The sequence below is a fragment of the Bombus impatiens genome, unplaced genomic scaffold (assembly GCF_000188095.3).
Source record: "Bombus impatiens unplaced genomic scaffold, BIMP_2.2 scf_0431, whole genome shotgun sequence".
NCBI classification, from domain to species: domain Eukaryota; kingdom Metazoa; phylum Arthropoda; class Insecta; order Hymenoptera; family Apidae; genus Bombus; species Bombus impatiens.
Genome location: NT_176850.1, coordinates 14,295 through 18,719, shown reverse-complemented (window position 1 = coordinate 18,719; position 4,425 = coordinate 14,295). Strand labels below are relative to the sequence as shown.

At 41.1% G+C, this 4,425-nt stretch overlaps 1 long non-coding RNA gene across 1 annotated transcript in view; it reads left to right on the top strand.

Annotated features, from left to right (window-relative positions):
• The first annotated feature begins 945 nt into the window (after positions 1-945).
• The window catches only part of LOC117151784, a 5,644-nt gene continuing 2,164 nt past the window's right edge, over positions 946-4,425 (top strand). The window contains exons 1-2 of the long non-coding RNA XR_004461906.1: positions 946-1,201; positions 1,569-1,572. This is a non-coding gene — a long non-coding RNA (uncharacterized LOC117151784). The remainder of the gene's footprint in view (positions 1,202-1,568; positions 1,573-4,425) is intronic.

The following is a 4,425-nucleotide window of genomic DNA, read 5'->3' as shown; positions in this document are numbered from 1 at the left end:
GCCTTAGACGTAGAGGGAGTCCCGCTAGGTGCGGTATTTGTATCATTCGCCCGTATATTCGATCGCTAGCGAGATAGACAGACTCGTTGTCGTCGTAGCCCTCTGGTGTTGGCGGTTGGTACCCGCGGATCGCCCGGGAGGTGTTGAGCCGCGTTGATGCCTTGGCCTATCGGCGTCTTATTGATACCGATCAGCCACACCCCTGTATGCACATACTTCCGGTAACAAAAACGTAACTTGGACGGATGGACATGAAAATATAAGGCAAAAGGTAATTTCCACCCTGACTGACGCGCCGGTGTTAATGATATTCGACCCCAATTACCCGATAGAACTACATACTGACGCTAGTTCGAAGGGATACGGGGCTATTTTAATGCATAAGGTAGAAGGTAAAAATAGAGTAGTAGAATATTACAGTAAAAGAACTAGCCCTGCGAAATCCAGGTATCATTCTTATGAACTAGAGACGTTAGCAGTTGTAAACGCCGCCAAAACGCAAATTCTCTTTTCACCTGGCAGCAACAACACTTTCTATAGGTTTATTCAAGAAATTATTTATAATTTAAAACTTTAAAGCATTTTATACATAGCTGAGGTTGGTCGGGACAATTTGAATAATAAGTTGTTGTTTTCTTCAATTTCTTTTGTGCCTTTGTTCGGTCCATTCGACGTCTTTTATTTGCATGGCATGGTTACGTTCGCGTCTGGTGTTTCTTTCGGAATCATTTTTCCGAACGGCGATATTATGCTGACTCCGTCGAAGACAAGGATTTTTTGTATTTTCAGACAGCCCTAATAATTTTGCAACTAATAATTGTCTAAATATTCTAATATTTATATTTTTTTTGCTGCAATTTTGTAAACCGTTAAAGCGTTTACAACAGAAATTCCGAGAAAAAATTGAATGCCAAGTTGTATGTACCATTTCATTCCTTTCCTAATTGTGGTGGCGTAATAAACCATTTGGTCAGAATAATCTATACTACACTTTCTTTCATTATATTCAACAACAGCTAGTGGTTTCAATGTTGCGAACAAATGAAACGAAAGATCATTCTTGAGACCACCACTTGAGCGATTCGCATTACTAAAATATCGATGGGAGCACCTAGCAGAGAACGCTTGGTACTGCTGTACGCGTGGCCTAACGGAGAGTTCTTTGAAAACACGCGTGGCAGTCAACGTGTTAAATGACAGGGTTTACAGGTGATGGGCTTACCAACAAACTTCTACGTTTGAATACGTGTGAATTACTATCCGGTACCCATTATCGTAAAATACAAAGAAAAGGCAGAACTTTCTGTTTGCCCACTGTCCCGAGAGGTTTTAGATGGTCCGTTATTAATCATGTGCAACAGATAATTATGCACTTAGGTTAGGATAAAACACTCGAGAGGTTGTATGAATATTACTGGTTCGAAGGAATGACGAAATATGTTCGTGAATTTGTAGAGAACTGTCAAGTTTCTAAGTCAAATTCAGGTAAAATACAAGACAAAGTACATCCTATCAGATCAGCATACCTTGGCATACCTTGGCATACATAGTTCACATAGACATAACAGGCAAGTTAAGTAGTAAAAGGGATTTGAAAGAATATGTTATTGTAATGGTCGATGTTTTCCCTAAATTTGTATACCTGTATCATGCTCGTAAGATAGATTCTCCTAGTATCATTAAAGCGCTTAGGTCTGCTATATTTTTATTCGGCAGTCCTTGCCAGATAATAGCGGAACAAGGGAGATGTTTTACGGGTAAAGAATTTCAAGACTTCTGTCAAGGTAGACACATTAAACTTCATTTAATAGCAATCGGTGCTAGTAGAGCCGATGGACAGGTAGAGCGTATTGTGGGCACGCCGAAAAACATGTTTACAACAATAGAAACGACTGGGCGGTCATAGCAAGATGCGATTGGGGAAATACGATTGGCTTTGAATTGCACCATCAACCGTGTGACTAAATCAAGCCCATTAGAACTACTCATCGGTAGAGCAGCAAGACCATACGACTTGTTGCTACTCGATAATATCGAAGAAAGAGAAGTAGATATCTCCGATATAAGACAGCAGGCAATAGAGAATGTAGAAATTAGTCCTATATACGATAAGGATGGATTTGACAAAACTAAAGCTAAAGTAGTTAGGTTTAATCTTGGTGATTTTGTATTACGCAAAAACGAGGAAATAAAATCAAACTAAATTAGATCCAAAATTTAAGGGTCCGTTTGTAATAACAGAGATTTTGGAAGAAGATAGGTATACCTTAAAAACATTAGATGGTAAACGATCCTATAAATACAGTGACGACAGATTGAGAAAAATACCAGATAGTTGTATTCCCGCTGAGTTGGATGTCTGTAGCGATGGCGAGAACAGTGACCATGGCAATATGAGTACCCCGATCTCGGAGATCATGAGCACAATGACCATAACATCTAGCAGAGTATGTTATGGAGCTCGGTGAGGTCGTGTGATAAGCCCACACGTACCGGCAGCGACAATGTAACGGACCTCAGTGAGGCCATGGAACAAAAGCTCTGCGCGGTCGTGGGATCTAGAAAAATGAGATTCATTTGGGTGCGAAATCGAGAATGGTCCATCATACCATTACGATCAAACTGATAACCCACAAGATGCAACTACCGCTTTGAATACTAATCATAACGTTACTAATTTTTGTCTTCTTTTATTTCTTTTGTTATCAAACTTCCGAACAAAATTTGTTGTTGAATTGGACCCTTGGCTTATTTGTACATTTAGTTAAATTGTAAATAACGTTAGTTGATCGAGTCTAATGTTGCAAAAACCCAATATTTTAGTTACACCCGAGGACGTGTGATAGTCAGGATAGCCGTGTCGAAGATGAAAGGACACCGAAGTCTTTGGAATTTTGGGAAAACCCCTTAACGCTTTAATCTCGATTCTACCATAACCGTAATTAAGCGATTGTCATTCAATCCGATTGTATTTGTTCGAGATTTATAACAGTGAGCTTGGGCTCGAGGCGACAACCAGTCACCGAACGTAGGCGCGGTCCAGGGATGAACATTTTTACCTAACAGAAGTATGGAGTAATTCTATAGCTCTCCTTAAAAGAAATAGTTGTAGCGGCTCGCGACAGTAAACATTCCAACGGTTTTCGTCCCGGGGCTCGCCACACGCAGACATGTACATGTTCAGCTAGCCTGAGGACCCGTTATAAATCTTAAGATTTAGTTAACTAAAGTCCTCCAAACGGACAAATAGTCTTTGCCCTAACTACGGGAAAATACGGGAAATCTATTTTTCTCACGAACGACGCTTCCTGCTAGCAACTTTCCCTCAAGGGCGGCTAGCATCCTTCTCTAACCACGAACATGGAAATTGACCAATTAACAGCAACGTCAATTTCCCTCACTTTCCGAACGAAGTCATCTCTCCACGAATCCGATGATCTCGTGTCCTTGGATATACCCCATCATGGTTTTCCTTCGCAACATCATCGCGACGGAAAGTCATTCTCTCGTAAGGTCGTATTAGCGAGTTACTTATCGTCTTTACGATCGGTGGATATTCCACGTTTTAACAAAGAGATAGTTTAGTAATACTTGGTCCGTAGCCAAGCAAGTCGAATACGATTTGGCCTTTGGAAGAAAGCGCATTCTGTTATCCCGTTAACCGCGGATTCCTAATTGTACCCAGAATCACTGTCATTAGCTTCTCGAGTATCTCATTACCACGGTTATTTGTCAAATTCTGTAATAATCATATTTGCACTAGGTAATGTCTTCTCAATTGCATAACTACAATGTCTAATCCGAAGATTCGTTTCACGCCTCTAACCCTAATCATAATGTGAACTTGACATATATATGTCGGAGATGAAAGAACACCGGAGTCTTTGGAATTTTGATTAATCTCGCAACATTGTAACCTAGAGTCTACTATAGCTGTAATTAAACAATTGTAGTTATTCAATCCGATTGTAATTGTTCGAGAGTTGTGATAATGAGCTTGGGCTCGAGGCGACAGCCAGTCGCCGAACATAGCCGCGGTCACGGGATGAACGCTTTGTCTAACAAAGGCATGGAATAATTCTATAGCTCTCCTTAAAAAGGAAATAGTTGTAACACTCGACAGTAAACATTCCAACGGTCTCTGCCCCGTAGCTCGCCACACGCAGACCCTATTCTTCGAGTAAGATAATTGCCAGATGTCGATGCGTCTCCGCGGTACATGTTCGGCTAGCTCGAGGGCCCGTTATAAATCTTAAGATTTAGTCAACTAAAGTCCTTCAAACAGACAAACAGTCTTTGTCCCAACCACGGGAAAATAGGGGAGACCTATTTTTCAACGAGCGGCGTCTCCCACTAGCAACTTTCCCTCGAGGGCGGCTAGCATCTTTTTCTAACCACCGATATGGAGATTGACCAACTAGCAGC